The sequence below is a fragment of the Moschus berezovskii genome, chromosome 17 (assembly GCF_049115385.1).
Source record: "Moschus berezovskii isolate FMDL1 chromosome 17, NW_MosBer_1.0, whole genome shotgun sequence".
NCBI classification, from domain to species: Eukaryota; Metazoa; Chordata; class Mammalia; order Artiodactyla; family Moschidae; genus Moschus; species Moschus berezovskii.
In genome coordinates, this window is record NC_142476.1 from 48,249,840 (window position 1) to 48,275,109 (window position 25,270).

The following is a 25,270-nucleotide window of genomic DNA, read 5'->3' on the forward strand; positions in this document are numbered from 1 at the left end:
CAAAGTAGTGGAGCATCAGCTTCAGCATCGGTCTTTCCAATGAGTATTCAGGGTTGATTCCCTTTAGGATGGACTTTCCTTTAGGAGGGACTCTCAAGTGTCTTCTTAAGCACCACAGTTCGAAAGCATCAATTCTTTGGCGCTCAGCCTTCTTTATGGTCCAGCTCTCACGTTCATACATGACAACTCACCCTGGACCTCCCTTAAGAGGCCCTGAGCAGGTCCTCCTGTCTCTTTCCACCACTCGCCCAGTTTCTGGTTGTCAGAGCCATGTGATCAAAGAGGCCTGTCACTCGGTTTAATAACCTGCTTGAAAAGCCATCTGGAAATTCTTTTTCTTTTTTTGGCTGTGCTGGATCTTCCTTGCCACAAGCAGGCTTACTTGCCCCACAGTTTGTGGGATCTTAGTTCCCCACCAGGGATCAAACCCGTGTCCCCCTAATTGGAAGGTAGATTCTTAATCACAAGACCACCAGGGAAATCTTCATCTGGAAAATTTTAACTCCCCTTTGCTTCTTATATACCAGTTCTCCAATACTTTCACACCTGATGTGAAGAGCCAACTCACTGGGAAAGACCCTGATGCTGGGAAAGACTGAGGACAGGAGGAGGGGGCAACAGAGGATGCGATGGTTGGATGGCATCACTGACTCAATGGACGTGTGTTTGAGCAGGCTCCGGGAGATGGTGAAGGACAGAGAGGCCCGGTGTGCTGCAGTCCATGGGGCTGCAGAGTCAGACACGGCTAAGAGACTGAACGACAGCAACAGCAACACACCAATCCTACCAGAACCCTGTACCAGGACCTCCTGTACCATCCAGCTGCATGGGACCTGGCAGCTTCTGGACTGCTCCCCCACCTTTCCTGGGTGCTGTGGAAATCATAGCAGAGGCTGAGTGGAGGACTGGGAGACCCAGGTAAGTTAACTGGGTGAAGATTGCTTACAACAGTGCCTGATGCTTGGTAAGCACTGGTTGTGATCACACCCACTCAGGACCTTGGAACTTTCCAGAACTTTGTCTTCACCTAGCTAATGCCTATAGAGCAACGAATTCTTCTGGAAATAGGATCTGCCTGGGACAGGAGGGCAGATGGATAAGAGGAGAGAAACTGAAGTTGGAAGTTTCGAGTAAAGTGTTCAAGGAGATAGAGTGAGAGAAACCGGCTCAGACCAACTTCAGCAGAGAGACCCAGGCCAGGGGGAGGCAGGAGCTTCACTCTCCTCCCCTGCCCAACCCCAGAGCTGGGGAACTCCACGGTGAGGCGGGGAGCGAGACCGGGCAGGGGCTGGGGAGGGAAGACAGAGGTGCAGATTCACGCGGACCAAAGCCCAAAGCATCTGGAGAACGCACAGCCACACCTCTCCCAGAGCTCCTCTGCACAGGATCCCAGACGGACTTTGACGCCCCCGCTTCTCGCCTCCATTCTCAGCACCTCTTCCCCTCTCGTCTCTCTCAGCTGATGAGCTTGCTTCCTAATTAACAGGAAAAAAAAAAACCCAGAAGTCCCTGTATTCCCACAACCTAGCCACCAGTCTATGGACAGCGGTCTTCTGTCTTCTTCCCGCCTGCCTGTCACCAGGGACCGTCCATGCTCCCATTCCCACCTGCCTGTCACCAGGGACCGTCCGTGTTCCCATTCCCGCCTGCCTGTCACCAGGGACCGTCCATGCTCCCATTCCCGCCTGCCTGTCACCAGGGACTGTCGGTGCTCCCATTCCCGCCTGCCTGTCACCAGGGACCGTCCGTGCTCCCAAGCAGCCCAGCCCCTCCCACTTCTGCTTTGTTACTGTCTTCCTTCCTTCTGGACCATTCCCTCCACCTGCTTCCCTCCAGGCTGTGTTGCTTCCCATCTTAGGTATCTTTAGGGTGTACGGCACTCACTGTACTACTCTTTCAGGTTTTTGGAAAGTTTGAAATTTTTCAAAATATCAGGTGGAGAGGCGGCTTTCTCCCCCTCCTCCCCTTCCTTTCCTTCCTTTCCTTCATTATGAATTCTGTCCAAAAGGCACCGGGAGGGGGCAGACAGGCCACACAGCGGCTGCCCTGGGTGGCCAGGTGTGGATGTTGGAGTCCCAGCCAGGTGAGCAGGGACCCGCACAGGAGGGTGGCCTGGTGGGAGGCATCAGAGCCTGAGGGTGAGGCAGGGGAAGGGGGGAGGGGGCGGGTCCTTGCGGGGGGCCAGTAGCCCAGACGCTGAGGAAGGCAGCTTATGGGGAGAGGGCAGCAGCCCCCTGATGTGGGGTGTGGAGACTAAGCAGGGTGAGGAGGGCCCCTGGGGGGTCTGGCGATGGTGGCCCCCTGCCTGCTTTCTTCTGCACAGCGCACACTGCCTGTGACGTATTATGAATGTGTCTGTTTGCTTCTTGCTTATTCCTGTATCATCTGCCTCCCATCCACTCCAAACCACCCCCACACACACTTTAGAGTGTCCTCAAGGTCAGGGACATAGGCCACCCTGCGCTCTCCGGGCCACGTTTGGCAGCATTTGACAACGTGTGTTAATGGATGAGTGGCACCTGCAGCGCCCACCCCTTGACGGTCACATGGATGGTGAGGTCTGCTGACACCTGAATGGCACACAAAAGAAGAGAAGTAGACAGCGAGGCGCCTCGGCCCCCGGGGCAGGGAGGGTGCGGGATGAGGGCAGGCCGCTGGGAAGTCAGGCTGCAGGAAGCTTCCTTGGAGGGGACAGCCACAGGCCCAAGTGCAGAGGCCACCAGGCTGCTGGCCACCCAACCAGGATCCTGGGAGCAAAGTCCAGGAACAAGGTGCAGCCGGCACCCCCAGACCCAGGAACTGAGCTTCTGGGAGAAGGGGGTGGGAGAAGGGAAGAGCTGAGCTGCCAGTGCCAAGCTAAACAGGAAAAGCACCTCTGGAATAACCTGCCACCTGCATACAGGAAGCTCAACATTCAGAAAACAAAGATAATGGCATCTGGTCCCATCACTCCATGGGAAATAGATGAGGAAACAGTGAAAACAGTGTCAGACTTTATTTTTTTGGGCTCCAAAGTCACTGCAGATGCTGACTACAGCCATGAAATTAAAAGACGCTTACTTCTTGGAAGGAATGTTATGACCAACCTAGATAGCATATTAAAAAGCAGAGACATTACTTTGCCAACCAAGGTCCGTCTAGTCAAGGCTATGGTTTTTCCAGTGGTCATGTATGGATGTGAGAGTTGGACTGTGAAGAAAGCTGATCGCCGAATGATGCTTTTGAACCGTAGTGCTGGAGAAGGCTCTTGAGAGTCCCTTGGACTGCAAGGAGATACAACCAGTCCATTCTAAAGGAGATGAATCCTGGGTGTTCATTGGAAGGACTGATACTAAAGCTGAAACTCCAATACTTTGGCCACCTCATGTGAAGAGTTGACTCACTGGAAAAGTCTCTGATGGTGGGAAGGATTGAGGGCGGGAGGAGAAGGGGACGACAGAGAATGAGATGGCTGGATGGCATCACCGACTCTATGGACATGAGTTTGAGTGAACTCCAGGAGTTGGTGATGAACAGGGAGGCCTGGCGTGCTGTGATTCATGGGGTTGCAGAGAGTCGGACACGACTGAGCAACTGAACTGAACTGCATACAGGAATTAAGAAAAGAACAGGAAGTTTGTTGCAATATACAAAGTATTTTCAGCAAAATAAGCTTCTCCACACAATATCCACCCCAAACCACCAGCAGCCCAAACACAGCAACACAAGGGTTGCTCATTTCCCCATCCCTGAAGGGAGCTAGGCAGAAAGGAGAGTGAATGCCAAGTCCTGGAATCCACTAGCTTGGCCGACTTCCATGGGACCGCAGGGAGCGCGGTGAGCGCAGTGGAGCACGGCTGGGACAGCGGTGCCGTTACCTCGAGTTACCACCAGGTGGCGCCCGTGATCTCTTGGCGTTCAAAGGAGAGGCTGCGTGGGAGAAGGTGGCCCCGCGGCCGGAAGGCTCCGCCCCGGGCTCCACTCAAACTTCTTTGTAGAGGTACAGCCTCGCATCCCATCGAGCCCTTCTACAGGGGTGGGAGAGGCACTAGGTGTGTACGTGCGTGCGTGTGCAATGTATGTACATCCAAAGCTTGCGTGTGTGCGTGCAGTGTGTGCTGCTGTGTATGTATGTGTGTGCAGTGTATGTACATCCAAAGCTGGGGTGTGTGTATGTGTGTATATGTGCTGGTGTGTGTGTGTGCATGCCTGTGTGTACATGCAAATCTGGCCTAAACCAGGGGAGGTGGGCAAGCCCTCTGCATGGCCTGATAGCACAGCTTCCAAGAGACCTAGGTTCAAATCCCTCATCAGCCCCTTCGTGCTGCCCGCAGCTGCCTCTCTCTCTGCCTCTGTTTTCTCACTTGTTAAATAGGAGCATAATGCTCACTTAGGGGATTGCTGTGAGGATTAAAGGAGATGATGGTAATACACGTCTTTTGAGCTCTCCCTAAGGGCCAACGTTGTTCTAAGCATTTTCCTGTACCAGCAGGTCATCACAGCGCCCTCTTAGACGGGAGGGGCTGGGGACCAGAGGCCCGGACTCCTGCACAGAGGAAAGGCTGGGGGATGCTGCTACCCGCAGGGGTCAGAGGGAGGAGGGACGCGTTGATGCTGATTCAGGGGCCCCTCTCGCCTGCAGCCCACGGGGAGAGCACTGGGCCCTGTGGTCTCACAGCCCAGACGTTTCTGGGAAGGGCGCCCTATCTCAGGGAGGTTGCCTGGTGGCAGCGGCGGTGCAGAAAGCCACAGCACGACATCACAGTTTCCACTTCAGAGGCCCGCGGGCCAGAAGCAGCTTGCGCAGGGGCGAGACAGCTCTGTGGAATGTGAGGGAGAGGGGGTGCCCACCGACGGCTGGAGGTAGAGGGGGTGACCAGAAAACAGGTGCATGTAGCAAGTGGGGCTGAAGCCCATGGGTCAAGATCTGGGGGCGGACCTGGGCAGGGAGAGGCTTGGGGTGGGAACTCCTTGGGGAGGTCCCCAGAAGCCCCAGGTTGGGGTCCAGGGTCTGTCCCGGGATGAGGCAGACAGAGTAAGGCAGGCTTCGTGATCCCCGGGTGGGGAAGAGCTGGGGTCCAAGTGAGAGCTTGGGCTTGGATGGGGAGCGGCCTTTGAGGGGTAAACCTCCCCACCCCATTACCTCGCTGCACTCAGGCCACCTCAAGTCCTGCTTCTTTTCCCTGGGGCCCCATTCAGATGTTGCTTCTCAGACATGTATACATATAGAGAGAATTGGGGCTCCCCGAGTTCCAGGCCTGGGAGGGAAAGTAGCTTCTGAACTCAACTGGAGTTCTAAGCCCTTTGGACAGTCGGCCAGCTGAGGTTGTAAACGCCTGATTTAGTATTTGGGGAGCCTCACTCCGAGGTCGTCATTCCAGTTCCTTCCCCCCTACACACACCCCGTCCCAGGCTCTCCTCTCCTCTTCTCCTGCTCCCTGTCTTCCCACCAGCTCAGATGTGCTCAGACGTAGGAGCCAGAAACAGCCCTCCCGCACCACACACACACCCTCCCCTCACCCACTGAGCGCTCACAGGCCCAGAACAAAAACACACCACAAATAGAAATCAAAGCCTGAGAAAGACTCGAGGAGCCGTGACCCAGCCGTGGGAAAGGCTGTGTGGCCTCGGCCAAGTCACTTAACCTCTCTGGGTTTATTTCCTCATCTGTAAGATGGGGTAAAGGTACCAACATTGAGGAGTTGCCCTGAGTAGGTGAGAAAAGATGTGAAATGTAGGATGCAGGTGTGATGTTTGATCTAGGGATGAAGCCCTTCACGGACAAAGGGTTCTTACCGGATTCTCCCCTCACCCCCACCTCCGCGATGCTCGGGCTGGGGCTGCCCCCTCACCATTTTCCTGTAAGGCCGCGGGTGGCAGGGGGCTGCCACAGTCTCCGCTGGGGTAGAGCTTCTGCAGCCGAGCTCTCTGGCTCCACTTCCTGTTTTTCTCCCCAACGAATTTTGCACCATTGCTCTTTCATCAGGCTGTGCTGGGGTGGGGGGGGGCGGTGAAGGCGGTGGCCTGCTGGGAAGGCAAACGGGGGAAGCCGGAAAGAGGAGTGTGCCATGTGCCCTGCCTCCAGCTGCAAGCTCTGGACCCTATGGGCTCCCACTCAAGAGTAAACTAGGATGCTAGGGGCTGGGAGGCTGGTTGGCGGGGAGGCTAGGAGGCTGTCTGATAAAAGGTGGAGTGGGTTCTCACTCTCAATCGGGAAGCATCGTTCATTCCTATGCTTGAGGCAGGACTGAGGTTTGGACTGATCCAGGCCGCAGCCACACCTCTGCTGATATGAGGGGCGGAGGGGCCGCTCTGAAAGGTGGCCCAGGCTCCCTGCCTCCCTGATGCTCTCCGAGCATCGGTTTCAGTGTCACTGAGTTTGACGACCCTGCTGGAAGGAAGTGAAAGGGCTCTTCCCACATTGGCGGAGACCAAGAGGACCTCTGTCCTTGCTCTCCCTTGCCCACAGTCCCCTCCATTCTCCTGGGCAAAGCCTGACTTGTCCAGCCGTGCTGTGTCATTCGTTCATTCGGCATTTCTACAGACTCACTTGTTACACTCTGGGTGCTTGACACGGAGTTCGCAGCCAGGGAGTCAGGCCACATCCATGCAAAGTCCCTGCTCGCAGGGAGCAGCCGAGCATGCAGGCGGTCACCCAAGTCTGGAGTGGGAATGGCATAGCTTGGAATAGACTGGGGGTTCCCTCTGGGTGAGGGAGCCAGGCAGGTAACACCCGTGCTGAGTAGTCAAGCAAATAAAGTGGTGGGGAGGGAGCACCCCGGGAGCCGGTGGGCGGCAGCCCTCGCCGGGGACCCTGCAGCGGGCCCAGGGGGACAAAAGTGGTTCTAAATCCAGCACGTGCATACTGAGGCAAGTTAATGGATTTAATATGAAGCACAGAAGCAGATAATGCCAAAGAGCAAGCAGTAATTGGTACACATTTAGTGAGTGGGGCGGCCTTTCCTTCTCCACTGCTGCTGAGATGGAGAAAATTAGTCGAATTCAGTATGAAATGGAATATACCGAAGGTATTAGTCAGCGAATGAGGGTCCCAGAAAAATTAAAGGTAGCACCATCAAATGCTGACCTGGAACAAGGATTTCAGGAAGGAGTTTCAAACGCTAGTGTGATTATGCAAGTTCCAGAGAGAAGGGTGTGGTAGCAGGAAATAATGAAGACATTCCATTTTCAAGACCAGAAGACCTTGACCTTATACAGTCAACTCCCTTTAAGCCTCTGGCTCTAAAAACACCACCTGGTGTGCTTACACTGAGTGAAAGACCGCTAGATTTTCTAGATTTAGAAAGACCTGCTCCAACCCCTCAAAATGAAGAAATCCGTGCAGTTGGCAGGCTAAAAAGAGAACGCTCTATGAGTGAAAACGCTGTTCGCCAAAATGGACAGCTGGTCAAAACTGACTCCATACCTGTGTTGGGTGGGGGTCTGCTGCTGCCACTTCTAATCCTCATCATGACAGTGTCAGGTATGGCATTTCAAATATAGATGCAATGATTGAAGGAACTTCAGAAGACATGACAGTTGTAGATACAGCTTCATTAAGATGACAGATAATCAAACTAAATAGACTTCTACAACTTCTGGAAGAGGAGAACAAAGAACGGGCTAAAAGAGAAATGGTCATGTATTCAATTACTGTAGCATTCTGGCTGCTTAATAGCTGGCTCTGGTTTCGCCGCTAGAGGTAACCTCAGCTCTCAGAAATATTGTCTCAACAGCTGGAAATATAAAGAATTTGCAAACTTCTTTGTTTTCTGTCTTTGCATCGTATGCCGTTTCACAGTCCACACTCTGAAAATGTATTTCTCCCAGAAAGGAGGGGAAGGACTTACATTTGCAGAAGTAAAGGTATATTCTGTCACTTGACTGTATTTACTTTTAACCAGTTCTGCCATTCAGTTCAGTTCAGTTCAGTCGCTCAGTCGTGTCCGACTCTCCGCGACCCCACGAATCACAGCACGCCAGGCCTCCCTGTCCATCACCAACTCCCGGAGTACACTCAAACTCATGTCCACAGAGTCGGTGATGGCATCCAGCCATCTCATTCTCCGTCGTCCCCTTCTCCTCCCGCCCCCAACCTTTCCCAGCATCAGAGTCTTTTCCAGTGAGTCAACTCGTCGCATGAGGTGGCCAAAGTATTGCAGTTTCAGCTTTAGCATCAGTCCCTCCAATGAACACCCAGGATTGATCTCCTTTAGAATGGACTGGTTGGATCTCCTTGCAGTATAAGGGACTCTCAAGAGTCTTCTCCAACACCACAGTTCAAAAGCATCGATTCTTCGGCGATCAGCTTTCTTCACAGTCCAACATGGAACAACAGACTGGTTCCAAGTAGGAAAAGGTGTACGTCAAGGTTGTATATTGTCACCTTGCTTATTTAACTTATATGCAGAGTACATCATGAGGAACGCTGGGCTGGAAGAAGCACAAGCTGGAATCAAGATTGCTGGGAGAAATATCAATAACCTCAGATATGCAGATGACACTACCCTTATGGCAGAAAGTGAAGAGGAACTCAAAAGCCTCTTGATGAAAGTGAAAGAGGAGAGTGAAAAGGTTGGCTTGAAGCTCAACATTCAGAAAACAAAGATCATGGCATCTGGTCCCATCACTTCATGGGAAATAGATGGAAAAACAGTGGAAACAGTGTCAGACTTCATTTTTTTGGGCTCCAAAATCACTGCAGATGCTGATTGCAGCCATGAAATTAAAAGACGCTTGCTCCTTGGAAGGAAAGTTATGACCAACCTTGATAGTATATTAAAAAGCAGAGACATTACTTTGCCAACCAAGGTCCGTCTAGTCAAGGCAATGGTTTTTCCCGTGGTCATGTATGGATGTGAGAGTTGGACTGTGAAGAAAGTTCTGCCATAACACCTACTTAAAATTCACACTTCACATGTTTTGTAAAGAAGATCTAGTTTTTTTTTTTTAAGGAATTTTTTTTTTTTTGCCTCTTCAGTCTGCACCACTAATTCTATGAGTGTGAGAAAGTATATAGAAAATGGGTTTAGTGAAATGTCTGTAAAGGAAAAATAGTACTTCATTTTGTCCTATTTGTAGTGATTTCTCAAACCCTGTTAGATTAAACAATTTAGCTAATAGACATTTTTGCATCCACATTTCAACATTAACACTACTGAAGACCTGGTCTGGTATCAGATTTAATAAAATCAAGCCACCCCATGTTTCATGATCACCTCCAATAAAATAATTCCTAACATTTTCAGTGGTTTATCTACAATGTGGGTAAAAATGTGCATTTTTATTTTGCAGATGGTTTTCTATAAAGTACATTTTTACTAAGTCCGTGTGTGAATGATTTAAAACTACAGAATAAGGTGCAAATGTAGTGTATTTAATAAACTGTCAACCAAAGCTATAAAAAAAAAAAAGTGGTGGGGAGGGAAAGAAAGAGGAGTGGGGAAGGGCACTCCAGGCAGAAGGAAAAGCATGAGCAAAGGCCCAGAGGCAGAGAGCAAGCCCGGGGTATCCTGGAGCTTCAAGTCACAGTTCAGGGTGCTGTGTGGAGGATGACCCACAACCCTGGTGTGTCAGCTGGGTTGACTCCTTTGATTATCTGATGATTTCCTTGCTCTTGATTGAAGGCAAAAGGAGAAGAGGGCAGCAGAGGATGTGATGGTTAGATAGCATCACCGACTCAATGAACATGAATCTGAGTAAACCCCGGGAGATAGTGAAAGACAGGGATGCCTGGTGTGCTGCAGTCCATGGGGTCACAAAGAGTTGGACATGACTTAGCAACTGAACAACAATCTTGTTCTGGAACCTCAGCTTCACCTGATACCTAGTATAGGTCACTCTCCCACCATACGAATTTTTCCGAGAATCAGAAATCTGCCATGTTAGCTGAAGGAAGAACGAGGCAAGGGTATAGTGTACACATGGAACCCAGAGACACAGCCCAGCTTTGGGGTCCCAGAACCAGACACCCCTAGACACTCTCTCGGCACTGTTGGCCAGTCCCCACTGACCCACCTGCAGTGCTGAATGAATCAGATGAGTGAACGACACGGTCACGTCTGGACAAGTCAGGCTTTGTCCAGGAGAATGGTCGGGGCCTGCGGGCAAGAGAGAGAAAGGACAGAGGTCCTGCTGCTTCCCCCCAGTGTGGGATCCTGGATCCCTTGCCCCAGATAGAACTGTTTCCAGGTCCCAAGCCCATTTTTCCAGGAAGGAGTTGACTGTTCACTTTTGAATTAGGGCTTCCCTTCTGGCCCAGAGGACTATGGCTAGTGGTCAGGCTCCTACACCGAGTTGCCTGTTCCCATGACCACATGGGAGAGGGTGACCAGAAAAGGTGAACAGATGGACTGTCTGTCCTGAGCTGCCCCTACACCCTTTGCTGTTCTCTGGTGGCTTTCCCAAGGCATCTCCATTCCAGTTGCACTTGCTTAACCTGACACCACAAACTTGACCACGGATGCCTCACCCATGGTGAAGCAACCCAAATCTTTCAAACCACTGTGCCCTGGGCTTCATCCCCAGCTGATCCCCACCCTCTCTGTTTTCTTCTTACTTTCTCTTTAATCTTTTGGCTGAGCCACACAACATGTGGACTCCTAGTCTCCCCACCAGGGATCAAACCCTTGTCCCATGCACTGGAAGCACAGAGTCTTAACCCCTGGACCACCAGGGAAGTCCTCAACCCCCTCTATTTCTGTTGAATCTCCTCTATGGTGGCTCCTCAGGATCCCCTTCAATTGATAGACTAAATGATCAACTTAACCTACCCTACCATACTTGATCTAAAGAAGGCTGATCGCCGAAGAACTGATGTTTTCAAACCGAGGTGCTGGAGAAGACTCTTGAAAGTCCCTTGGATAGCAAGAAGATCAAGTCAGTCCATTCTAAAGGAAATTAACCCTGAATATTCATGGGAAGGACTGATGCTGAAGCTGAAGCTCCAACACTTTGGCCACCTGATGTAAACAGCTGACTCATTGGAAAAGATCCTGAGGCTGGGAAAGACTGAAGGCAGAAGGAGAAGGGGCCAACAGAGGACGAGATGGTTGGCCAGCATCACTGATTCAGTGGACACGAACTTGGGCAAACTCCGGGAGATGGTGAGGCTCAGAGAGGCCTGGACTACTGCAGTCCATGGGGTCGCAAAGAGTTGGACATGACTTGGTTACTGAACAACAACTGTACTTGATCTACAGATCAAAAAAAGGCATCACCTTACAGAGCACACAAAACAGCCTTCCAGATGGGCAGAGTGAATGAAACTTTAGGAACAAGCTATCATGTGGGGTTTGCTCAGCCAGTTACCTTCCTTGGCCTCCTTGTTGGCAAAGGTGACTGCCCAGGTTCTGTCCACTGGGAGGAGGTCCCTTGTCCAGAGTTTTTCAGGCCTGACCTTGTGAGGTTCTTGGGAAGACTTTTTCTTTTCTTTCTTTCTTTTTTAAATTTTTGCCACACAATGCATCACGTGGAATCTTAGTTCCCTGACCAGGGATTGAACCCTCAACTCTGGCATTGGAAACGCAGAGTCTTAACCACTGGACCACCAGGGAAGGCTTTTTCTAGGAAGGGATGCATGGACATCCCAGTGGTTCAGTGGTTAAGATTCTGTGCTTCCACTGCAGGGGGCGTGGGTTCAATCCCTGGTTGGGGAACTAAGAAAATTAGAAAAGGATGCAGCTGCCCCATCAGGCAGCTTCTTGTTGTTACCAGTACATGAACCTAGAAATTGCCTAGAGTTTGCTGCTGCTGCTACTGCTAAGTCACTTCAGTCGTGTCCAACTCTGTGAGACCCCATAGACGGAAGCCCACCAGGTTCCCCCGTCCCTGGGATTCTCCAGGCAAGAACACTGGAGTGGGTTGCCATTTCCTTCTCCAATGTGTGAAAGTGAAAAGTGAAAGTGAAGTCGCTCAGTCGTGTCCGACCCTTAGCGACCCCACGGACTGCAGCCAACCAGGCTCCTCCGTCCATGGGATTTTCTAGGCAAGAGTACTGGAGTGGCTTGCCACTGCCTTCTCCGGCCTAGAGTTTAAGCTATCACAAGTCCCAGCTTTCAGGCTTCAGGGTTTATTGGAGTTTGAACCCTCATGAGACCTGAGTTGGTAGCTTGTCAATTTTATTTTGGGTCATGTCATCTGCCAACATCCAATTCCATGAAATCCAGTCCAGTTCAATACTCAGCCTTAGGCTAGACTGTGCCCCAGGGCTGGGGTTTCTCAGCAGCAAGCACGGTGGCCAGTTTCTTCTTTCAACCTAAAGATGAGAAGGTGAATCATCATCTGACTTAGGATGGAAGGAAGACTTTTTTCTCTAAATATTCTTGCCGGCTTCCCTGGGGGCTCAGTGGTAAAGAATCCACCTGCCAATGCAGAAGACACAGTTTCAAGCCCTGATACCGGAAGATCCCACATGCAGAGCAGCTAAGCTCTGCACCACAACTACTGAAGCCCGAGCACCTAGAGCCTGTGCTCCATGACAAGAGAAGCCCCCGTAATGAAACGCCCTCGCGCCGCAGCTGGAGAGCAGCTCCCACTCGCTGCAACTAGAGAAAAGCCTGAGCAGCAATGAAGACCCAGCACAGCCAAAAATAAGTAAATAAAATTAAAAAAAAAAAAATATTCTTGGAATGTTACCCCTGCCTGCCCTCAGGTCACTTAGCAATGGGAGGCTTCAGAGGCACCAGCCATTGAGGGCTGTTCACTCCTAGGCCTTTCCCAGTTATCTCCATTCCAACTGCTGAGCTTGCAGGCTTTCTGTTCTTCTTCTGTTAACACGCGTGTGTGCCAACATGCGTGTTAGAAACAGGTGAGGCAGACATCGAGGCTGCAGTTCATAGCATGGGCATGATTAGCAGACCCTGGATAGTCACCTGCTATAGGGAAAAAAGAATCTCCCTCAACAGAGCTCCATATTTGCCCCACATTTTTGCTGATCTTTAGCAGAATGGAACAGAACTGAACTCACCTTGTACCACCTTCTAAAGACAGCTAGAAGTAACAGGCAGACTGATAGCCCGGACATTCCGCTACCAAGTTTCCTAAAGTTTCAACCTTGATGAACACAAGTTCTGGGCCTCATGAGACCATTGAAAATAATTGAACTGATCTGTTACCACATAGCAAGACCTGCTGGTGTCCTCTCCCAGGACAGGGATTCCTCACTGTCCTTCATTGTGCTTCAAGTCATATAGTTTCAATATTCAACATCCTGTGACAGACCATAATGGAAAAGAATATGAAAAAGAATGTATATATACAACTGAGTTACCTTGCTGTGCAGAAGAAATTAACACCACAATGTAAATCAGCTATCTTTCTGTAACATTTTTGAAAGAGATACCTAGTTTCTTTGAAAAGCTGTTTCTTTCAACACCCTCCTTCTGATACCAAAGTCTGTTTTAACTGGGATTTATTGTTTGATTGTTTCAAATAACAGAACCCAACTCAAGAGAGTTTGTACCAGATGAACGATTGTCCTTCCAAAATCCATGCCCACTGCAACCTTGAAATATGACCTTAACTGGAAATAGGTTTTTGCAGATCTAATGAGTCAAGATGAGGTTGTGCTGGATGAGGGTGTCTTTATAAGAAGAGGGAAATTCAGACAAAGACACAGAGGCGTGGGGAGAATGCCCTTTGGAAACGGGCAGAGATTCGGTTGATAAACATTAGAGAGAGGCATGGAGGAGATTCCCCCTCAGAACCTCTGGAGGGAACCCACCCTGCCAACACCTCTGTTTCAAAGTTCTAACCTCCAGAACTGTGAACGAATAAATTTCTGTTGTTTTGAACCATCCAGATTGCTGTGATTTGTCACATTAACTCTAGGAAGTGGGTCCAGATTTTAAGCAGTGTGTGAAAGGCAGGCTTAAGGGTGTAGGGGGTTTTCAGAAGAACCCAAGGGCAAGGACGCATCGGGACCTCAAAAAGATGAGAGCTGAAAAGTTGCCCAAATCTTCACTCTCGTTTGTGATCCTCACTTCCTCTCCATGCACCTGCTTTAGGGGTCGTCTCGTCTCTCAATCCCTCTTGCTCAGCAGGCTCTCTGATTTCTTTAGTCTTTTTTTTTTTTTGCACTTTTTTTCTGACCATGCTGCCTAGCACATGGGATCTTAGTTCCCCAACCAGGAATTGAACTTGAGTCTGCTGCATTGGAAGTGTGGAGTCTTTTTAAAATATATTTATTTTATTTTGGCTGTGTCAGATTGTGCCATCAGGGCTTCTCTCTAGTTGTGGCATGTGGGCTCAGTAGTTGAGCAGTGCTCAGGCTTAGTTACCCTGCAGCATGTGGAATCTTAGTTACCCGAACAGGAATCGAACCCAGGTACCCTGCATTGGAAGGTGGAGTCCTGACCACTGGACCTCCAGGGAAGTCCCTTCTTTAGTCCTTTTGATGGCCAGAAGAGGTTCTACAGCTCCCCAGCTTACATGTCACAGCACCCAAGCTCCAGGGACCTGAAGAAACATTTTTCCCCTGGTTCTAATACATATTCCCATCAAGATCACTGCTTGGCAAACGTGGCACCAGGTGACCACTCTTGGCCCCATCAACTCAGGCAGCTCAAAGACAAGCACATCTGACCGAGATGACAGTGTAGCCACAGGCATGCACTGGAGGGAGTGTGTCTCGAGAAAGGAGTTGAACACAGTACCCAACCCCCTCAAAGGCGCTGTGCTTTCACCAACTGATGCCTTTCTCATTTGGAATTCCCATTGGCTGAGGACCTGCTATCCACTGACAGACCTCCCGAATGCCACCTGCATTCCCAGAGGAGTCCTTCTCCGGGCTTCTCATCCCTGTTACAGGGTCACTCTGTTCTTGATTTGCAGATGCTTGACCATCTTGACCAAGACACTTGATACTTGACACTTGGCTGCAGTACACTGTGACTGGAGCCCAGGCAGGATGGAAAGATGACTCGTGTAATGTATTGATGTAAAGAGGGGTTGGAGAGATTGGCTCTAACTTGGGGAATGGAAATCAAGTTTTACATTTTTTGCATTTTTATTACACGTTTGGCAAAGTGTGACTAGAAAATGAAATGGAAAGAAAAACATCTGTCACCTTCCTCCCACGCAGCTTTCACTATTCTAAGCCATCTCCTACTACACACGTGTGCGTGTAGGGTGCTTAAGTAGTGGGGCCCAGCACAGAGCCAATTCTGCATGGAGCCCTTGTCTCTTGATGACGGGATCACTTCCTGTGATGCTACAGGTCTTCACAATCCCTATTTTCAATGGCTGCATGCTATTCCATTCGGTGGATGTACCATGCCTTCCTTTGGACAGTTCTGGCCAGGGGAAGACCCTCCACGATGCAAGGTGACACATCTTCTTCCCATTTTTGGTTTATGGGCCAACTTACTGCTGCAGCTTGTCCAACAGACCCCTCACCCTCCTTGTAACCTGACCTCTGAGTCATAGGAAGGCTGCCATCTATTGGTGAAGCTGTTGATCTAGGCACATGGGGTCCGCTAACCCTCACCTGCCAACTGGGTGACCTTGGCCAGTTACCCAAGGCACTGCCTCAGTTTCTTCCTTCATAAAATGGGGAATAAAAACACCTAATACACATGGTTACTAAAGGTTAAGACAGGATAATGCACAAAAACGGTGCAAGCTGACTGCTCAACAATATTCCTGCCTTTTTTCATGTTTATGTAGCTCAGACCCTCACCTGGGATGAGATGGTTGGATGGCATCACCGATTCAGTGGACATGAGCTTGAGCAAACTCCAGGAGACAGTGAAGGACAGGGAAGCCTGGCGTGCTGCAGCCCATGGGGTCGCAAAGAGTCAAACACAACTTAGCAACTGAACAACAATAGACCCTCACCTTAAGGCCACTTTTGCTAATTATCACTTTACTGGGGGGGTGGGTATGGAGGAGCCTGGTAGGCTGCAGTCCGTGGGGTCGCTAAGGGTCAGACATGACTGAGCGACTTCACTTTCACTTTTCACTTTCACACATTGGAGAAGGAAATGGCAACCCACTCCAGTGTTCTTGCCTGGAGAATCCCAGGGACAGGGGAGCCTGGTGGGCTTCCGTCTATGGGGTCACACAGAGTTGGACACGACTGAAGTGACTTAGCAGCAGCAGCAGCAGCAATGCTCCAGAGAAGGAATGGGTGTGTATCAGTTTCCTGTGGCTGCTGTAGCAAATTGCCACATGCCGTGTGACTTAAAACAACAGAAATCTGTCCTCTCACAGTTCAGGGGGCCAGAAATTCAAAATCAAGGTGTCAGCAGGGCTTCCTCCTCCATAGACTCTAGGGGAGATTCCTGCCTGGCCTCTTCAGCACCTAGAAGCTACAGGAGGTCCTTGGCCGGTGGCCACATTCTTTCAGTCTCTGCCTGTCTTCATATGCCCCTCTCTCGTTCCTGTCTCTGTGTCCTCCTAGTCTGTCTTGAATTTTCCTCTTTCTCTCTTTAAAAAAATTATTTATTTATTGGGCTGCACTGAGTCTTGGTCGCAGCTCTCAGATATCTAGTTGGGGCATGTGAACACTTAGTTGTGGCATGTGGGATCTAGTTCCCTGACCAGGGATTGAACCCAGACCCCCTGCAGTGGGAGCTCACAGTCTTAGCCACTGGATCACGGAGAAGTCCCTGTCTTTCTCTTGCTGATGCTTTATCTGTCTGTGGCAGGGAGAGTAACCAGCGGTATGCCTTCTCATTGAGGTTGTAAAGGTTTCACATGAGGGTGCTCCTCAGAATGGGCACTTTTAAAGATAGACAGCTATCTAGAGGGGCCTTTTCTAGGTAGACAGGTGCTTTTAGAGCAGGGGTAAGATGTGTGCTGGGTTATGGGGTGGGAAACAACGATCAGCTCCATTTAGCACTACCTCTTCTGCACTGTATTTGCAAAGTGTTGACTGGCTCCAGGCCACTTTCACTGAAGCATGTCTTTTTAGTCTCACAAGCTCTCTGAAGTTGGCCTCACAAATTTTTATTATCATTTTACAGAGGAAGGGACAGACTGGAAGATGTGGGAGCAGAACTGGATCTCAGGCTTCCCAGAAGAGAAGGTTCAAAAATATCCATCCTCCCAACCCCAGCAGATCTCCAGGGCCAGAGAATAAAAGCCTTGCCTTTGAACTTTCTGCACTTCTACCCCTCTCTTTCTGTGGCTCTGCTTCACCTCCCAAACCACTGTGTGCCAGGTTGTTTTTTGTTTTTTTTGGCTGTGCCTCACAGCATGTGGGATCTTAGTTTCCCAACTAGGGCTTGAACTTGTACCTCCTGCATTGGAAATGTCTTAACCACTGGACAACAAGGGAAGTCCCTGTATGCCAAGCTTTTAACACAATGCCTCTGGTTGCACATCCTTCATGATCTCAAGTGATTCAGTTTGGCCCTTCTCCATATCCCCCCAACATCATTCTAGTAATTTTTCTTTAAATAAAATCTTAATTTTAGAATAGTGTCAGATTTATGGAGAAGTTGCAAAGATAGTATAGGGTGTTCTCACACACCCCATACTGGTTTCTCTGTTGCTAACATCTTACAGTGTCGTTGTTCAGCTGCTAAGTTGTGTCTGACTCTTTGTAACCCCTTGGACTCCAGCACACCAGGCTTCCCTGTCCTTCACTGTCTCCTGGAGTTTTTTCAAACTCATGTCCATTGAGTTGGTGATGCCATCCAACCACCTCATCCTCTGCTATCCCTTTTTCCTCCTGTCCTCAGTCTTTTCAATCATCAGAGTCTTTCCCAATGAGTCAAGATTTTTAATCAGGTGGCCAAAGTACTGGAACTTCAGCTTCAACATCAGTTCTTCCAACGAATACTCAGGACTGATTTCCTTTAGGATGGACTGGTTTGATCTCCTTGCAGTCCAGGGGACTCTCAGGAGTCTTCTCCAACACCACAGTACAAAAGCATTAATTCTTCAGCACTCAGCCTTCTTTGTAGTCCAACTTTCAACATCTTACATTACTACAGTATATTTGCAAGAGTACATAATTATTAACTACAGTTCACACTTCATCCAGACTACCTTAGTTTTTACCTAATGTCCTTTTTCTCTTCCAAGATCTCATCCAGAACATCACATGACATTTCGTTATCGGGTCACCTTAGGCTGCTCTTGGCTGGGACAGTTTCTCCGATTTTCTGTCTTGGATAATCTTGATGGTTTTGAAGAGGACTGGCCAGGTACTCTTTAGACTGTTTCCTTATTTGGGTTTGCATGGTTGGTTTTATTTAATGTGTGTGTGTGTGTTTCCCTTGTGACTAGACTGGTATTTATCAGCTCTTCGTAGGAAGACCACAGAACAAAGTGTCGTTCTCACCACATCCCACCAAGTGTGCCTGCTGTCAACAGACCACTGGCGATGGGGACCCTGGTCAACGGCCGAGGTGGTGGCTGCCAGGCGTGTCCATTGGGAAGTCCCTCTTTGTCCCCCTTCCACTGTGTCCTCTTTGGAGGAAGCCAGCAAGCCTACACTGAGGGGGTGATAACTTAAGCTCCTCCTCCATGAGGGCAGGTGAAGTTTCTTCCTAAATTATCTCATCCATGCATAAGATTGGTCTAGTCTCCCTTGTTTATTTATTTATTCAATCATTTATTTATATCAGTTTGGACTCACAGATATTTATTTTATACCTTGAGTTTGTTTTCTTGGTCATTCACTTAAAAATAATTTATTACGTTAAATATAATGACAACTCTTATGATAGTAAAGATGAATAAAAATTATCTCTGGGGACTTCCCTGGTGGTCTAGGGGCTAATTCTCCATGCTCCCAATGCAGGGGACCTGGGTTGGATCCCTGGCCAGTGAACTAGATCCCAGATACCACAACTAAGACCCAGTATAGCAAAACAAACAAATTTTTTTTATAAAAAGATATCTGCCTTCAAAAAATTTAAATTCTCAATCTTTCCTGCTTATTGTGATTCATTTTGAAATTAATTTTCTAATTTCTCTTCCCAGATTTATTTTTGTAGATGTATTCATTTGTTTCTTAGAAGTTTATGGCCATATCAACAGCATGGGAGATATGAATTAAACTTTTAAGGTGGCAGCCCTCCAGGAAAATGATTGTCACCCTGCAGGAGAGTTCCCTGAGCGCTATGGTCTCATGACTGATTATTAACATCCTATAATATGTCTGTAGAGGAAAAGTTGTGTACAGATTTTGTACCTTTGGCTCTAATCCAATACTACTTTATTTGGTTGCTCAAACTGTCCCCTGATTGGCCACTGGAAACCTGTTCAGTTCACTGTCATGTCCCACGGACTGGCCCCATCACTGAGATGTTTCGTTTTATTGTTTTGTGGTGGTCTTTTCTTTCCAGCACTGTAAGACGTTCCAGGCTCGTCTTGTCTATTTCCTGGCCCCATCAAAGAATCAGCCATTTCTCCAAAGAGCCTTGGTTCCTTTTATCAAGGACTGCGGGATTAGAGACCCAGATCTGGGTGCTGGGTGTGTGCTCATTGCTTCCTGGGGGTTAAAGTTTCTACAACTTAAGAGCTGGCAGATCAAGAAAGTGTATAAGCACATATTGTAGACTTTTAAACATGTAAATCACAGTCCACTCCTCCCAGCCCAGCTCCTCTGCTTCTCATCACTCTTTCAGCCAAAGCCAAAATCCCCCGCTGCCCCTCCCAGATCCCCTGCTTTGCTGTTCGCACCCACCCCACCTCCAGCCTCCCTGGCCTCCTTCCTGGTCTTCCAGCATGCTGTGGCTCCTTCTGGCCGTTCCCTCTGCTGGGAATGCTCTTCCTTCAGACAGTTTCCCTGGTGGCTCAGCCATTAAAGAATCACCTTCCAGTGCAGGAGACACAGGAGACCTGCATTCTATCCCTGGATCGGGAAGATCCCCTGGCAGAGGGCATGGCAACCCACTCCAGTATTCTTGCCTGGAAAATCCCAAGGACAGAGGAGCCTGGTGGGCTTCAGTCCATGGGGTTGCACAGAGTCGGACACAACTGAGCACAGACTGAGCAGAGCTCTTCCCTCACCTCATTCAGATCTCCCCTCTGCTGGAAGGTCCTGACCTCCAGTATCTCCTCCCCAACCCCTCTCCCCTCCTAACCCGCTGAATATTTCTTTGCAGCATTTACTACTTCAGGACACTGTATCCTATTTTCATTCTTCATAGTTTCTCTTCTCACTGGCATGTAAGCCCCAGAAGGGCGGGTCTCTGGCTCATACAGTGCTGTCTCCCAAAGCCCAGAACTTGCCAAATGAATCAGTGTTGCAAAACTTGGGTCACCCTCAGTGTATGGAGAATCAGGCTTGAATCTAGCCTCATGACCCCAAACCCTGTTGTTCCCCACCATCCCCTTTCCACATTTCCCCCAGACCTTGGAATAGGAAAGGCTGGTGGCTCAGATGGTAAAGAATCTGTCTGCAATGCAGGAGACACAGGAGACTCGGGTTCCATCCCTGGGTCAGGAAGATCCCCTGGAGAAGGGAGTGACAACCCACTCCAGTATTCTTGACTGGGAAATCCCATGCATAAAGGAACCTGGAGGGCTACAGTCCATTGAAGTCAACGGGGTTGCAAAGAGTCGGACACTACTGAGCAATTAACCCTTAGAGGATTTTTTTAAAGTCACCTGCTGTTTCTGGGACTTCCTTGGTGGTCCAGTGGTTAGGAATCTGCCTTGCAACGCAGGGGATACAGGTTCAATCCGTGGTTGGGGAACTAAGATCCCACATGCCACAGAGAAGCTAAGCCTGAGCACCACAGCTGAAGAGTCCTGTATGCCACCAGGAAAACTCCTGCATGGTGCATCAAAGATGCTGCATGCTGCGACTAAGACCCAATGCAGCTAAATAAAGAAATAAAGTCAACTGCTGTTTCTGAAATATTGACTGTGCCAGGGCAGAACCACCCACTCAGGGAACCCTCCCCAGCGCAGGGTCAGGAGGTACCGAATTGACTACACCAAAGTTGCATGGCTGGGATTTGAACCCAGGCAGCCTGGGTTTTGAGCGTATTTTACAAAAAAAAAGATAATTTGATTTTTGTTTGGAAATCCCATCCAGGTGGGCACAAAAACTCATTCTCCATCATTTAAGCCTTGGCCCCACAGGTTCACCCAGGCCACCTCTGAGTTTTTTTACCTGGGTTTTTCTGGCTTCCCTGATAGCTCAGTTGGTAAAGAATCCATCTGCAGTGCAGGAGACCCTGGTTCAATTTCTGGGTCAGGAAGATCTGCTGGAGAAGGGATAGGCTACCCACGCCAGTATTCTTGGGCTTCTCTTGTGGCTCAGCTGGTAAAGAATCTGCCTGCAATGTGAGAGACCTGGGTTCGATCCCTGGGTTAGGAAGATCCCCTGAAGAAGGGAAAGGCTACCCACTCCAGTATTCTAGCCTAGAGAATTTCATGGACTATACAGTCCACGGGGTCGCAAAGAGTCAGACACGACTAAGTGACTTTCACTTCAGTTTCTGGACCCTCCAGTCTTTGACCTCAGATAAAGCTGTTTTTCAGTCGCTAAGTCATGTCCAACTCTTTGCAGCCCCATGAACTGCAGCACACCAGGCTTCCCTATCGTTCACTATCTCCCTGAGTTTACCCAAACTCATGTTCATTGTGTTGGTGATGCCATCCAACCACCTCATCTTCTGTGGCCCCCTTCTCCTCCTGCCCTCAATCTTTCCCAGCATCAGGGTCTTTTCCAATGAGTCAGCTCTTCGCATCATGTGACCAAAGTACTGGAACTTCAGCTTCAGCATCAGTCCTTCCAATGAATGTTCAGGGTTAATTTCCTTTAGGATCAACTAGTTTGATCACTTTGCAGTCCAAGGGACTCTCAAGAGACAACGAAGGCACCAGGCATGTAGTCGGGCTATGTGGAGCGACTGAAGGGCAGGTCCCTGCTAGTCAGAGCGTGACAAAATGTGGTGCATTGGAGCAGGGAATGGCAAACCATTTCAGTATTCTTACCTTAAGAACCCCATGAACACGATGAGATGAAGTGCAAGGGCACAAACCATCCACCTTTGGGGGTGACCTCTGTGTCATTCCTCGGACAGCAGTCACAGCCTGGAGCCCAGACTTCTCTTCTTCCCACCTGACTGCCTCCCTGCACTGGCTGGAGTCTGTGTCCTCAAAAATCAGGCTGCAGGGACTTCCCTGGTGGTCCACTGGCTAAGACTTGTTGTTCCCAAGGTAGGGGGCCTGGGTTCAATCCCGGGGCCTAATCCTAACCCTAGATCCCACATGCTTCAACTAAGACCAAGCACAGCCAAATAAATAAATATATTTTTAAAGAAGTCAGACTTTCCAGGAATCAAGCCTGACCTCGGCCTAGTTCTCCACTCATTTGTGGCGCCCTTGTATCAGTACCACCATTATGTTGTTGTCTGCAGAAAGTGGCCGCTTTCCAGTTATGTTAACTGGGAACCGCAGTGAGAATACATCTTACATCTTGACTTAATGTACGCTCACACACACCAATCAATGAGACACGAAGCCTCAGGCAGGGATATCACTCTTTCTATGTGGAATATAATCAGATAGATTGTATTTATTGATTTATTTTTGATTGCGCTGGGTCTTCCTTACTGCTTGGGCTTTTCTCTAGTTGCGGCGAGCAGGGCCTACTCTCTAGTTGCCGTGCATGGGCTTCTCATTGTGGTGGCTTCTCTTGTTGCGGAGCACAGGCTCTAGGGCGCGAGGGCCTCAGTTGTTGCAGCACGTGGGCTCAGTAGTTGTGGCTTCAGGAAGCACAGGCTCAGTAGTTGTGGCTCACGGGCTTAGTTGCTCCAAGGCTGGCATGTGGGACCTTCCTGGATGAGGGATTGAACCCGTGTCTCCTGCATCAGTAGGCAGATTCTTCACCACTGAGCCACCAGGGAAGCCCTATTCTGTTTCATTTCGACCTGCTGAATGGATTCCCAGTACCCTACCACATTAGTATGTCACAACCTGTGGTTTCTGCTTTTAAAAAATACTGCCCTAGAGCAGAAACAAAGAAATAGAGGAAAACTATAGAATGGGAAAGACTAGAGATCTCTTCAAGAAAATTAGAGATATCAAGGGAACATTTCATCCAAAGATGGGCTCAATAAAGGACCGAAACGGTATGGACCTAACAGAAGCAGAAGATATTAAGAAGAGGCGGCAAGAATACACAGAAGAACTGTACAAAAAAGATCTTCATGACCCAGATAATCACGATGGTGTGATCACTCACACTCACCTAGAGCCGGACATCCTGGAGTGTGAAGTCAGGTGGGCCTTAAGACACATCTCTATGAACAAAGCTAATGGAGGTGATGGAATTCCAGTTGAGCTATTTTAAATCCTGAAAGATGATGCTGTGAAAGTGCTGCACTCAATATGTCAGCAAATTTGGAAAACTCAGCAGTGGCCACAGAACTGGAAAAGCTCAGTTCTCATTACAATCCCAAAGAAAGGCAATGCCAAAGAATGCTCAAACTACCACACAATTGCACTCATTTCACATGCTAGTAAAGTCATGCTCAAAATTCTCCAAGCCAGGCTTCAGCAATACATGAACCATGAACTTCCAGGTGTTCAAGCTGGTTTCGGAAAAGTCAGAGGAACCAGAGATCAAATTGCCAACATCCGCTGGATCATCAAAAAAGCAAGAGAGTTCAAAAAAAACATCTATTTCTGCTTTATTGACTATGCCAAAGCCTTTGATTGTGTGGATCACAATAAACTATGGAAAATTCTGAAAGAAATGGGAATACCAGACCACCTGACCTGCCTCTTGAGAAACCTATATGCAGGTCGGGAAGCAACAGTTAGAACTGGACATGGAACAACAGACTGGTTCCAAATAGGAAAAGGAGTACATCAAGGCTGTATATTGTCACCCTGCTTGTTTAACTTATATGCAGAGTACATCATGAAAAACGCTGGGCTGAAGGAAGCACAGGCTGGAATCAAGATTGCTGGGAGAAATATCAATAACCTCAGATATGCAGATGACACCATTCTTATGGCAGAAAGTGAAGAAGAACTCAGGAGCCTCTTGATGAAAGTGAAAGAGGAGAGTGAAAAAGTTGGCTTAAAGATCAAAATTCAGAAACCTAAGATCATGGCATCTGGTCCCATCACTTCATGGCAAATAGATGGAGAAACAGTAGAAACAGTGGCTGACTTTATTTCTCTGAGCTCCAAAATCACTGCGGATGCTGATTGAAGCCATGAAATTAAAAGATGCTTGCTCCTTGGAAGGAAAGTTATGACCAACCTAGATAATATATTAAAAAGCAGAGACATTACTTTGCCAAAAAAGGTCCTTCTAGTCAAGGCTATGGTTTTTCCAGTGGTCATGTATGGATGTGAGAGTTGGACTATAAAGAAAGCTGAGCACCGAAGAATTGACACTTTTGAACTGTGGTATTGGAGAAGACTCTTGAGAGTCCCCTGGACTGCAAGGAGATCCAAACAGTCCATCCTAAAGGAGATCAGTCCTGGGTGTTCATTGGAGGGACTGATATTGAAGCTGAAACTCCAATCCTTCGGCCACCTGATGCGGAGAGCTGATTCGTTTGAAAAGACCCTGATGCTGGGAAAGATTGAGGGCAGGAGGAGAAGGGGACGACAGAGGATGAGATGGTTGGATGGCATCACCGACACAATCGACATGGGTTTGGTTGGACTCTGGGAGTTGGTGATGGACAGGGAAGTCTGGCATGCTGTGGTTCGTGGGCACATGAACATGGGCACAAAGAGTCGGGCATGACTGAGCTACTGAACTGAACTGAACTGGGAGCAGAAACATCCAGTCCCACAAAGAGCAAAGATTCTGTTCTGGAATAACTCAATAACTAACATTTTCTCAGGGTTCACTCTGTCGGGTACTCATAGCATTTTATGTGTATTAACCTAACAACAGTTCTCAATGTTGGAAGCCATTATCAGCGTCCTTATTTTTCAGATGAGGAAATGGAGTTACAGAGAGGTTAAGCCACTCATCTGAGGTCACACAGCTCCACAGGGTCAGTGCCAGGCACTTTGGCTGCAGGGAAGGTACTCTTAATTGTGAATCTTCACCACGCTTTCCTTCACCACACCCAGCCAAATGGGCAAGGGTTTGAGTTGGATAATTTTGCTCTGCCTGGAAAGAAAGGCCTTGCAGCAAAGTGGGCTTTGTGCCAGGACAGGTCATGGAGGTGAGTGTCTGGACCCCCTCGTGGAGGCGCTGAGGAAGTGGGCTCCTCACTTGTGCCCCTGCAATTAGGTGTTCAACTTGGCTCTGGCTGCCCTGAGTTAACCCTGCTTGTGGGCATGTGTGGGTGGCGGTGGTAAGCGCTCAAGGTTGAACAGAGCAAAGATGCTCACTGCATCTGTG

At 49.0% G+C, this 25,270-nt stretch overlaps 1 pseudogene; it reads left to right on the top strand.

The window, feature by feature from the left end:
- Positions 1-6,756: 6,756 nt before the first annotated feature.
- On the top strand, positions 6,757-7,743 carry LOC129551085 (mitochondrial fission factor pseudogene; annotated as a pseudogene).
- Positions 7,744-25,270: the final 17,527 nt, after the last annotated feature.